Here is a 13,917-nt window from a genome sequence, read left to right as displayed (position 1 = left end):
TTAGAAATGTGTGTCTCAGAAACACCAAAATTATCATTCCAGGTTATCTTCATTGTCCCTCCCTTAAAACCATTCCACAATTTTGTAAGATAAGAAGGGTTCATCGTATAGATATTTGAATTATTTTTATGAAAGGAATGGTAAATCTGGGTAAATTGCTTCACATTTTAGGATTAATTTCTCCACTGGTAAAATGAGCACTCAGTGACAGCTAAGGTCCAAATTTAGGTTCATTTCTTCTCTTTGTTCAGGAATCAGAAAGATACTTTGCTTTCCATTTCTGCTTCTAATCAGAAGCCTGTCTGCAATAGGCCACAGACACGGAATCCATGGTCTGCACAGCAGCTGCTTATGACTTAAAATTCCCTCTGCTGACCACAGGATGATAGGTCTTGACAATTTGGCAAAGGGCTTCTCTTACTTCCCTGGAAACAAGGTCTAGGCCAGTTTGAGAGCTTAATTTGAAAAACAATAATATAAAAAACCTGTCATGATGCTTATCTGATCTAGAGTTAAGTATATTTTTGAGATGATCTATTCTCTCTTTATACCCAATTAAACACACACACACACACACACACACACACAAATAAATGAATGAATGAATAAATAATAAAAATACTCCCTTCTGCAAACTAATTCTGAACAACAACTAAGAGGTAATTGTGGAATGAACTTTACGTATTGAGCTGTATCACAGCCTTGGAGAAGAGGTACTAAATCCTAAATGCCCTGGCCACTACTGTTTCATATATAATTTAATCAAATTTAGAAAGAGAGGGCATCTGGTTACAGAAACACTTGGTTTTATCAGACACCTACTGAAGAGTCAAAGAAGAAATGTCAGCTTTCCAGTTCTGATTTACATAATACTTATGTGTCAAAAAACAGTATAGTTAATGTTATAATTTTTTATTTTAGGTCTTTAGCTTCATTGCTTTTTAAACCAAGCACATAGTAAGTGATGAACTTTATCTTGGGTCAGGGAGGTCAAACATTACCTCTCCACAACAACATGGGATAAGTGTGAACAAAGCCATGACATTAGTTATTCGTGTCTGTCTTAGGTAGTAATTGTCTAATAGGAGCCTCATCATGACACAATTGGTTTTACCCTGAGCTAACAAAGAAATAGATGATTAACCCCATCAACTCTTCTTTATGAAATACCAGACATATGTATAGATACAACAATTTCATTATGTGTTACCCCAAGAAGAAATCAGGTCTAATGAAAAACAAGTTAGACTTCTAGTTAAGACTTGAGCTTATAAGGATATGCTGATGTAAATCAGCCAATTTCAGAGGAATAATCTAAGTATTTAGTCACCAGGAGGTGAAAATCAGAAAAGAATATATGTATGTGCTGGCCTTTCTAGTATCAACTAATAAATACCAAACAGGAAACAAGACTGCATAAAACTCAAATTCTAAAAAAAACAAATCTTACTGTCCCAATAACTTTCATTGCAGAAATCATATTGTATTGCTAAGGAACATGAACACAGAATATAAATTAGTACAAGTTTTCTGAAAATAGTTTGGTAACATGTATTTTTTTTAAGTATATTTTATTGATTTTTTTTTTTTTTTTTACAGAGAGGAAGAGAGAGGGATAGAGAGTTAGAAACATCGATGAGAGAGAATCATCAATCAGCTGTCTCTGGCACCACCCCCACTGGGGATGTGCCCGCAACTAAGGTACATGCCCTTGACCGGAATCGAACCTGGAACCTTTCAGTCTGCAGGCTGATGCTCTATCCACTGAGCCAAATGGGTTTTGGCAGTAATATGTATTAATATTCACATACCTTTGATCCATCAAGACCATAAGCATGTACCTACTAGGGGCCTGGTTACATATTATGATACAATAAGTTCATGTATCTCTATACTTCTATAAAAATAATAATTCCATGTTGTGGCATGAAAATAAGATATTTCAACTTATTATTGAGTCAAAAAACTTACACAATTTATGCAACTTTTGAGAAACTATATACATAAATATATAATCTAGATACATAGGAATGAAAAGCTGTCTGAAAATATGAGTATGAAAATATTAAAAGTGGTTACATCTGAATATAAAAATGTCTCTTTATTTGTATGTATTAAACCCATATTTCACATGTTCTTACTACAAGCATTTACCATTTCTATAGTCAACAAAGTACTACAAGAAGATCAAAATCCTTTTAACAATGTGATGCACATCAGTAGTGTATTCTATTGGCTCTAAAATTAATCTCCACATGGTCTTAGTTGGAAGACTAGGATCAGAGATAGAAATAAATTGGTGCTAGTTTGCTTTTGAACCCAAGCTCCGTTTTTTTTTAAAGAAAGCATGTATAACTTTTACATAATTAGTGAAATTTCCAACTGTTGCATTTCATAAACTAAGTATGCCTAATATAAGGGATATTCTTGCTGACATTTTAGCAAATTATGCAAGTGTCCATAGAGTAGATATCTAAAATTGTTCTTCAGTTAAAAAGAATTATTCCCAGTAGCACATCTTAATTGCTAATATTTCTTAAGTTTCACTACCTGCAGTATAACATAGGGGTCATTATGGAAACTTATGACAACAATATGATCACTAACAAAATAATATGTCACTCTGGATAGCCTCCTAATGTGCTCCATGAGACAGAATTGTGCCACTACTATAAAGTGCCACCAATTCTAGCATGCACACAATTTAAGAGTTGCTCTCATTATATATTCTATTATAATTTTTTCACCATAGTCATGACTGTAGAGTTCCTGGACTTTCAGCATTTTTTAAATGTACATGCTCCCCTTGTGTCTACTGTGAGTTAAATTATTAAAATATGTTCAGAATAAATTCAGAGTTTGAAAGACAACCCAGAGAGACCTACATAGTCCATTTATCCTCTGGACAAGTGTAATGGAGAGAAGGAGCATGTTATCTTTCACTCTTTCGCAGTAATGTTACTTGGCTTCATTAGAGAGGGGGCATTATCACAGCAGAAAAGAGTTCATTACTGTTGAGAGGAAACAGAAAAGTCAAAAGGCAAATGTTTGAAGGATATTTCAAGTAAAGTATAGAAAGGCTTCATGGCATATAACAAGGAAATAAGGAATATGCACATTAAATTTTTATTTTCATTTGTTTAGTTTTTGAAAACTTATGAAGAATATAGCCTTTAGAGAGAAGAAACCAAGAGCTGTCATTAACCAATTTAACATAATGACCCAAAAATAGTTTAACCAACTATCTATCCATTTTAAGCACATATGAATGTAGTGAACTCTGTTAGGAATAGCCAGAAAGTGATCTCTGCACATTTGGGGCAATTCAGCCCACCCCAGTAAGCCTGTCCCAGTTCCAGTCATCAGAAACCACTGCTTCCCCATTGCCTTCAGACCTCTCTATCACACACTTGTGTTTTACTGCACCTAGACTTTCATGTGCCCATTTCTTGAAAAGGTTATAAGCTGGCAGCCAGCTGGAAGCATTAGAATTATAGATATATTTTGTCTGTCTGTGATAATGTCTCAATGAAATGAGTTTCAGTGCCTTTGTGTGGAATACACATGGCTTGTTTTAACTCCCCATTGTCTTATTCTAGGATACTACTAGTACACACTGTCACTATCTCTTTGGAACCTAAAGGGTCTTGAATTAACCATAAACTTGAAAGCAAGACCCTGTCTTCCTCATACTGACTTTCACCACCCAGCATAGTAACTGACTCACAACAAAACTTTAATAATTTTGTGAATAAAGAAATAATTGGAAATGTTAACTAGATTGCAAAAAGATAGTGGGCATTATAGATTTCGAAAACGATGTGCTTTTGGCTTGGAATGCTCATTTTCTGAATAAACACAGGTCAAGCTTCTGCACATTTCTTGGGATTAAATTTAAATGCCAACCTTTCAATAAGGTCAGGCCTGACCTTGTATATAATATGGCAAACTGGCTTCACTCCACTCTGGCCCTCCTCAGGCTCCATACCCTGCTATCCCTCACCTGTTTTTCCAAAGCCCATATTTCCTTTATATTTACAATTTACAGATAGACTCGTGTGTTGTGTTTGTTATTTGCGGCCTTTGTACTAAGAATGTACACTCTAAGAAGGCAGGGATTTTTGTCTCTGATTCACCGTTGTGTTCCAGACACCAAGAGCAGGGCCGGGCAGACAGTGGGCGCTCAGTAAATGGAGGTGTAACTAAAACGTGTTGTTGGTGGAAGAGTTTCTTTCTCTGTCTTGAATCTTTTTCTAAGGCCTGGAAGTAGCCAAGGTGAGAAAAGTATATCACTGAACTTCCCCCAATCCAAAGAAAACCACATCTGGACATGATGGTTAAATTGTTGAATACCAAATATTAAAATCAAAGCTTCAAAGCCACCAGAGAAAACAGACACCTTACTTACATGGGAAAAGTGAGAAGAATGATGGCTGACATGATCAAAAATGAAGAAAATTAGAAAATAATGAAGAGACATCTTTAATGAAGGGGGTGGAGGATTGGTTGCCTCCCGCCTGCACCTCAACTAGGGGATCAAACCTGCTACCAGGTACGTGCCCTGGACCAGGAATCAAACACTCTTCCTTCCTCTCTGAAATCAATAAAATTATATTTTAAATAAAATAAAGACTATAACGTGCTGAAATTCTACATAGATTTTAATAACAAATATTTAACCTGCCTGTAAAATACTAAGCTATTAAAGAAAAAAAAAATAGCATGCCAGAGTGAGCAGTAATGTGGTTATTAAATGGGCTGCTCTAGTCACCAAACTGATTCATTAAAATGAAAATAACTTATTCTATACCTTTGCCACCAAAGTTTATCTCCAACTCATATGACTATGCCCTTTGAAAGAATGAAAAAATAAAGATTTGTCAGAGTAAGGGAATTAAAATGAGACCTTAAGATATAAATAAGCTGAAACCGGTTTGGCTCATTGGATAGAGCGTCAGTCTGCGGGCTGAAAGCTCCCAGGTTCGATTCCGGTCAGGGGCATGTACATTGGTTGTGGAAGGGGATGTGCCGGTCAATGTCTCTCTCTCATCAATGTTTCTGGCTTTCTATCCCTCTGCCTTCCTCTCTGTAAAATATCAATAAAATATATTTTTTTAAAAAGACATAAATAAGTTTTCCATTAGCAAAATCCTTCAATCACATGCTTAATCTATTGTACTCCAATAAAAGTGGTCACTGTTTTGCTGTGGTTTGTTGTTTTTTCCTTAATCCCTTATATTAGGGAAAAAATGAAAACAGGGTAAGAATGTAAGGTAGCCTTTAGTTACAGACACTACAGAATTGCGATAGTTTTATAACTAGATAAACTTTGGTGGCAAATTGCGATAGTTTTATAACTAGGACTAAACCAATACAAAATTTTAGGTAATTCTAGTATGTAGCAGAGAATGTGCTAGATGCAGAGGATCCATAAGTGTATGAGATGACACAATAGTTCCCTCATTGATCTTTTATACCAGTTCTCTTTTTTTCCTATCTGTACATTTGTTCATCCAACCATTTACCTATTAATCTAAGTAATAAACTAGCTATGTCTGTTATCAATCAGTAGTTAGTAAATTCTCAAGGCAATAGGTTGGTAGAATAGAAATAAAATGTGGCCATCTATGCAACTGTAAATTTTTAAAGGTATATTTAAATATTTTAAAACGGGATAAATTAATTTTTATAAGGTATATTATTAGATAGTATAAATCCAAAATATTATCATTTTAACATGTAGTCAATGTAAAAATAATTAATGAGATACTGTGCATTCTTCTTAAAAACATTTCTTTCAGTACTCAGAGCCCCCCTGAGGACAGCAGTTGGCATTCTCTTACCCTTCCAGTCAATAAACATTCATTTCCATGTAAAAAAGATTTATTTTTGGTCTGTGTGATGATTACAGGCACAAATAAGACAATTATAGTTTCAAGGAATTTACAGGCAGTAGAGATGACATGCCCAATATTTAGTCTAATAGTTGAAAAATGTAAGACTATAAACAAAGTTTAAATGGATGCTATGAAAGTCAAAAGAAGAGAAATTATTTCCAGCATGGTAAGAGAAAACAGATGGGACAATTCTTTTAAAAGAATAAGTTAACTGATCTTAATTAAGCAGCGCCCACTGTATAACCAGGCGTTGTCTATATATTTTATAGAATATAATCATACATTATTAGTGTAGTGCTTCATTACCTTTTACAGGTGAAAAACCTAATGCTGAAAAATTTAATGTTTCACTCAACCTAAAGACAACCCTCAGACCACAGACTTGAAATCCCACATTTTTCTCTCTCCATAACCCCGGACACCAGCAATGGAAGGGAGCAAGTTGTGAACCAGATCTGGATGTGTAGGATCTATTGACTTCCTGGGATAGAGTGGGAGGTTTTATTTTTTTAGAAAAGTAGTTTAATTTGATATAAAATCCAGGAAGGGTGAATGAGAGGCATCATAAAAGGTTACACAGAGAAACAACCTGTAACCCCATCTGGGCCTGACTTAGTTGGCAACAAAGAGTTCTACATTTTTAAATAATAACATAATCACTCATTCACTTTAGAAAAAGTGTCTTGAAGGAAGTATATGAGACAGAGTTGGCTGAAAGGGCAGGAGAGACGTCTAAGGAAGACCTGAAGTGACCTATCTTTTAAGGAGACCAAAGGGCATCCTGAGAGTAATCTGACCTCTTGTGACAGAAATATGCATTTCAAACGTATATCCTACATATTTTTTTAAATTATTTATTTTTTAACATATTTCTGTTGATTTCAGAGAGGAAGGGAGAGGGAGGGAGAGAGAAACATCAATGATGAGAGAGACATCAATTGGCTAGTTCTCTATTGGGGATTGAGCTGCACCTTGAGCATGTGCCCTTGAACAGAATCGAATCTGGGGCCCTTCAGTCCACAGGTCAATGCTCTATCCATTGAGCCAAACCATATATCCTATTTAACATAAATAGTTTGAAACAACTTCATAATGTCTATTTGTTCTCTTTGAGAGCAATCTGTATTAAATACTGTAGCATGTTAAGTTATAGAAATCAAAAATTCTAACAGAATCCCCAGTTAATAATTTTATAGTCATGTCTAACTAATTCATTTAAATTACTTTAAAAATAAACCCATGTAAATGAAGTTCTATTGTGAAATTTTAATTAGAGTTCATACCATGCTTTTGTTCTCTCTAACAAGGCCCTGTATAGACAATACAGAATACAAATGAATTGTCAAAAGTAAGATGTCAGGTACAAATAATAAATTATTCCATTCTGCAAGATACAAATAATGAAGCCAGTTTTTAATAACTGGAAAGGAGCAAAGGAGAAGGCCAAATTTTATAGGCATACCATTGGCACGGCTTTGCCAGAAAGCTGCAATTTAGATGCATGCCCCATAAAATCGGGGTGAAATAGGGAGGAAATTTGTCTCAGTTACTCCTGGGAATAGGTTATTTGCCAGAGTAGGCTTGGCCACTGCAAGGGTGAGAAGATTTGAGATTCTCAAGCTCCTAAGCAAAGGCGTTCCCCCTCCTGATTCTCTCTCTGGCACTCTGTGCTGCTGGCGTTCTTGTTGCAGGAGGCACACTCCCTGGGCTCCGCTGCACTTGCCCACCTGGCTCAAGGCCACGTTGATCCCAGACAACAGACCAATGGACTGGAACTAGCCTGATGCTGTGCCGGACCCAACTTCACCTTTGAAAGGAACTCTGGACCCTGGCTTTGCTCTGGCTCTGCTGAATCCCCATCTGCACCTCTTCCGGGACTGGTTGAAGGGAAATGGACTTTAGAAAGGATGTAATTCCACCCAAATAAAATCACTCATCCTCCTGGGAAGTCTTAGAAAATCCTTATTTCTCAAGATAGCTAAGAAGCTGACCCTCAGCACCCAGTTGGGAAAGGGATCCCTCACTTCCCACCGGTGGACACCCCACTTCCATCAATACCAACAGGAAACATCTGAATAGATGGCTGTGCCACCTGCTCCTTTCCGGGTGCTCTCCTCGAAGAGCACGTGCACCTACTGGAGCTGCCTGTTGCTGAAGGTTGGTTTAGAGCAGTGTTTCCCAACCTTCTCTCATGATGAGAATCACCTGGTGGAGTTGTTAAAACACAGATTCCTGAATCCCAACTAAGAAGTGCTAAACTAGAATTTTTGGGAACATATAGGTAAAATTGTATACTTAACTAGTGCTCTAAGACAGATTTTATATACAGAGCACTAAGTTAGGTATGCAATTTTACCTATATGTTCTCAAAAATTCTAGTTTAGCACTTCTTAGTTGGGATTCAGGAATCTGTGTTTTAACAACTCCACCAGGTGATTCTCATCATGAGAGAAGGTTGGGCAACACTGGTTTAGAGGACATTTTCATTCAAAGAGTTAGTAAGGAGAGTGAAGGCTAAACAGGCACCAAATTTTGTCCTCAGGAAATAGCATTAAAATAGGCTGACAGAGAGAGTCAGTCTATATGCAAAGCTTGGTATATTTTTTCTTAACTACCTTCAAAGAAAATGCTCTGAAAGACAAGCCAATATATTTTGCTTAACTAAATCCATTGTGCTTTCTTTTTTACACTATTATTCAAATAATCTCTGCCTAATCCAATGTCTACCTATCCTGTCTGTTTTTCATCAGATGCAGCTTGATTTATATCATTTGCTATAAGTTATTAAGTTTCCAAAGACTCAAGTCAAGCTTTTAATATGATTTAAATGCCTGTTTCTGTCAAAACCACCCTCACTTCCCAAAGTTATCAGCTGCCATTTTCTTTTCTGGACCCTAAAATTAAAAGGCAATCACCAAGGCCTGGAAGAACATTTATTTCATCAACAAGACAGTACATCCATTGGCATATTTAAAAGAAGGAAAAAAAAAAGGGCTGCTTTCCTTCCTTTCTCTATCACAGATGTTTATAATAAAAGAATTGAAATCATTCCTGGAGAGCACTGAATGCGTGACAATTAAAAACTCCTTTCAGAAAAATAATTTTAGTGTTCAAGAAAGATTCAGGATTGACGGTTCTAAAACTGAAATTTGAAATACCTTTTCCCTTTCAATGTTTCCACTTCAATGGTAATATTTTTCAACCTGCTATAAGTTTGAACTTTTATTTGAATTATAAACAAGACTGGTGTTTTTGATAGACCTGTTCTTCTATTTTTCAAGGCAAAAAATAGAAGTCATTCTTGATGTTTTCTGCTGCCTCATCCTTTATTTCCCTACACATTCTTCACTCTTAACAATCCAGGGTGCATGTACTCATGCACTCACTGCACACACAATGAATGTTTCAGCAAGTTCTATTGGTTCTTCCTTCAAAATATAATCTCAAATGGCTCTTCTTCTCTCCCTCTCAACCCCACAGCCCTTGCCCAAATCACTATCCCCCCCCTTACCTAAGCTTACCACAGTCTCAATGGTTACTCAGTTTTCATGGCTATCTCTCTAAAATTTGCTTTCTATACAGCAGTCTAAACGTTTAAAAAAGTAAATCTGACTGTTAATATCTCATTTCCTCTCACCCCGGACATCTCTCATGGCTTCTCATTGACCTCCAGCGTCACTGACTCTCTCTGACAACACCTACTCTCCTCCTCCTTCAATAAGCTCTGGTGTGTCTTTCCCTCAGCTCAAATGTCTAGTAGTATGTGCCTGGCATATAGTAGATGCTCAATAAATATGAGCTGAATTGATTTATCATCACCTTCTTATGAATAATTCATATTGAAACAACCTGCTTCTACCCAAATACTGTATAAAATCAGCACTGCAAAATTAACTGGTAGTATAAATAAGGTCAACTACTGACAGCTATACTATCTGGAACTCTTAATTCTAAGAAATGTACAAAATCTACAGAATTCCAAGTTACATATGTGAAATCAAGTATAACTATGTAAAAAATATTTTTAAATATATTTCCCTTGGCCCATTCCTCTCAGGCCAGACAGGAATGAGTTAGCCAGTTTACAACTTGCCCTTATGTCTCATTCTTACTGCCCTCTTGGGAAATCTGCAGCAAGTGACAACTAGTCAATTCTTCTAAGGAATTTACTTACAGCTCAATCTGTCCCTAAGATCGCAGCTTTTCTCATATATGCATGCCAGAGAAGTTCCTTACAGCCCGAGCAATCACAGCAGAAAGTCATATATTCAACATTTTCCTCTATGGTCTCCGAACCAAACATGGAGGCACTCTCTGATGAAGTTTGGAATCCTCTAGAGGTTTTGACTGATAAATGGAGTTTCCTGCATTTCAACTCTTATTAGTTTTATACAGCTAAAGATCATTCAATTTCAGCTTAACAACTTCTGGGTTGGTTTTCAGATCCTATGGGAGAGTCTAAGCTATATTTACTTAATTAAAGTTGAATGGATTTAGGTGGCTGATTATCATTACTTATAATGGTCATAAGAAATCAGTGTCATTTCCTGGAAAATTAGCAGCCACTCAGCTGGTGGAAAGGCTGACTTAATAAATAATTCTCTTTATGGTCCAAACAACAGCTGCTGTTAAGTACCTAAACAGGCCAAGAGATCTAGACACTCGGGATTTTAGATATGCACTCAAAAATTCTTCTGTTTGAATTAAAATCTGTAATTTTAGGTAAAGAGAAATTCAAACAAACTGAGCTGTAATACTAGGCAGAAATGTGAATATGAGGCTGGTTTTACTTACAGCCATAAAAGAAACCAAATATATGCTAATATCAGTAGCATTCCCATTATTTTATCCCCCTAATAGTACTCAGAAATGTTAATTTCAAATGTTAATCACAGTTCAATTGAGGTGAAAGGTTCATCTTTGACTTACCCTCTACTGTTCCTCTTAATTGTTTTAGTTTCTCTCTGCTTCTAACCTCATACACTCCCAGAAGATATTCAGATCCCTCTGCTCTGATAAGCACTGGAAACATGGTGTCAGAAGAGCTGTTAATTTTTTTTATTTCTGCATGTCAGAATCTTTTCTGACTTAACTATTTATGGTCACATTTCAGCTAGCCTTCAAACACTAAAAGAATTAGTATTTTGACATGTAGAATGCTCCTGCACAAATTCAGATTATTCAACAATGAATATAAGAGCATATGTTGAGTACATTACAAACAGCTTTATAAAATAAATATTTAATGTATGCATATTCTAATTTATTAATAAAAATGCAATGCTTTATTATTTTAAATAATTCAAAAGATACAGGCAGCAGAGTTTATGAAATAACAACCATAACATTTTAAGATAAATTATTTTTATTATTAACATTATGATATGTGAAAACAGAAACTTGGTGAGGTTAAGCATGGCTCAAAGCCATAAATGTCCTAAGTGACAAAGCTGGAATCCACATTCACACCTGTCTTTCTCTAGAGCTCAGAGCATTAGTTTAACTACTACACCCTGACAGAATTCTCCTGATCCCAACCAGAGTTTTCCATTTGTGGATGAAAGGGGCCACATGCTGACCTGACAAGCTCAGGGGAGGCCTGCATGGCAGTTTGCAAACTCAGAGACCTACCTAAAGGAACCACAAAGGATGGTCTGAAATAAAACTTTAACTAAAAGCAGTTATGGTGGGCAGTTACATCCTAGGCCGGTATCTTCACTAACAAGGCCAACCTTACCTTAACTGAGCCTGTCTGTCTTTTTGCATCTAGGATAACATACCCTTTAAGTGTCTAGGTAACTTGTAACTTTCCTTTTTCTGGAGCTCCTGGGGCACAACCAAATGTGCTGGGTGCCAGGACAGAACCCGCAAATTCCTTCATTATCATGTTTATTGTTCCTGATGTGTCCATCATTTTACTTAAGGGTCTCCTTCCCCTCGCCCCCCAGTTTTGCTTTATCCCACCTCCTTAATCTCTCACCAATGGATTTCATATAACCCACCTACATCCCCTCCTTTTATTGCAATGCATAAATACAGATGTAACCTGCTGTTCTCTGGAGCATTATCTCAGTTCCTTGAGGTTCTGCTTCCTGGCATATGTGGACAGTTTGGCTCTAATAAACTCACAAATATTCTTTACAGATTTCAATGTTGTTGTTTTTGTTTGTTTGTTTATGTTAACACATCGAAATGATCAAACATAACTTAGGGGAAGTAGAGCTCACAATGGTTGGTCACAGAGTCTGAAGTAGAATGGAATATCAATATTATTTGTAATTGAGGGAATTCTCCTGAGACAGAGACAAATATTCTACTTGCTTGCTTTTAAGACCTTTGTTGTTGGGTTTTTTTTCCATTTCCCCTCACTGGAATCTGACAAATGGCATCAGTAAAGGGCTGGGGCAATAAAAAATAGAATATATCTCTGCTAATGTTACCCTCTCACTAGGCCCTGATAATAGCGTACTGAGTATTTAAACCCTTCACTACCTAATACATAGTGAAGGGCAACTTTGGGTACTGATCTTATGAAGAAATATCAGCTATGAAGTTTTTAAAAAAGCATATTTGACCATTTTATCTTTAACTTTTTGAAGTGGCTAGTGGGGACATGATCCATATAATTATCACAATACGCAATATAACCTCTGACATAAAATACCTTATTGAACCCTTAATTTCACAAGACTAATGGCAACAGTCAAATTCAGTGATTCCACAAAGTTGAGAGACATCTATAACAAACAATGTACTTTTTTTGAGCATGAAGAGATGGGAGATGCAAATATAAATAAAATGTAGTCATCTTTTCAAGGGTTTTTAATATTTAATATTAATAGTGACCATAAAGCAAATGCAACTAATTCTAGCAAAAGTTATAACTTGTTAAGAGCAAAGCATTAAAGTTGCATCCCTCCAGAGAGAGAGAGAGAGAGAGAGAGAGAGAGAGAGAGAGAGAGAGAATTACCTTGAGGGGATCAGAGATATTTTTGAGGAAGTGAAAACATTAGTGCAAAGTTCAATAGTATAGGTAATTTTATTCCCAAAATTATGGGTATAACATTAGCAAAGCACGGCAGCTGTAAAGCCCAAGATGTTTTTTTGGAGAAAGCAGACATCTAGTTATCTGAAGCATTAGTGAGCAGGAAAAAAACAAACACGCAGGCCTTAGGCCTTAGATAACTTCAATATATTTCCCAGGGACACACAGCTAGTGTCAAGTCAAGATTCAAGCCTGGTATCCTGAGTTCAGAGTGTTTTCCTAACTAGTTTCCTATTACTGCTGTACTAAATTACAACGAATTTAGTGGTTAAAACAACACAAATTTATTATCAAACATTTTGGAGGTCAAAAGTTCAAAAGGGATCTCATAAAGGCTAAATTTTAGGTTTTCTTGGGGCTGCATTCCTTCTGCAGACTCTAGGAAATAATTCTTTTCTTTGCCCTTTCCAGATCCTAGAGGTCACTTGCATTCCTTGGTTGATGACCCCCTTCTTCATCTTCAAAGCCTGCAGTGTAGCTAGCATTTCCAAATCCCCCTTCGCTCCCACCCTCCTGCCTGTCTCTCTCAGAAAGGCCCTTGAGATGACAGTGAGCACAGCCAATTAATCCAGGATAATCTTCCCATCTCAAGGTTGCTGATTAACAAACTTAATTCCTTCTGCAAATTTACTTCTCCCTAAAAATGTGAGACAGCCACAGGCTCTCAGGAATAGGATGTAGACGTGTTGGGCCGGGCATTATTCTGTCTACTGCAGACAGGATATTAAATTTGGCTGGAGCAAAGGGACAGAGTGGAAGCTGTATCTAGAAAGGAGGATTATGGAGGCCATTGACCACTAATGAATTTTGATTTTTATGTAAGCAACAAGCTTCTCCCCTTCCCTTGCATTAGTAGAGCTACATTTTACAAGTTAACTTGGGGGCAGTGGTGTATAGAATTGAAGGACATGATGATTAGAGGCAGGGAATTCAGTTAGGAATCAGCAGATTCAGCTGAGCTGCCTTGAGAAAATT

General features: G+C 36.6%; 1 protein-coding gene across 1 annotated transcript in view; it reads right to left on the bottom strand.

Annotated features, from left to right (window-relative positions):
- Nucleotides 1–13,917, bottom strand: part of PLXDC2 (plexin domain containing 2) — a 406,586-nt gene that overhangs the window by 288,036 nt on the left and 104,633 nt on the right. The gene's annotated exons all lie outside the window — the stretch shown is intronic.

Source organism: Pipistrellus hanaki (assembly GCF_964339955.1).
Source record: "Pipistrellus hanaki genome assembly, chromosome: 1".
Lineage (NCBI taxonomy): Eukaryota > Metazoa > Chordata > Mammalia > Chiroptera > Vespertilionidae > Pipistrellus > Pipistrellus hanaki.
Note: the sequence above shows the minus strand (reverse complement) of the source record. Positions and strands in the feature narration are given on the sequence as shown.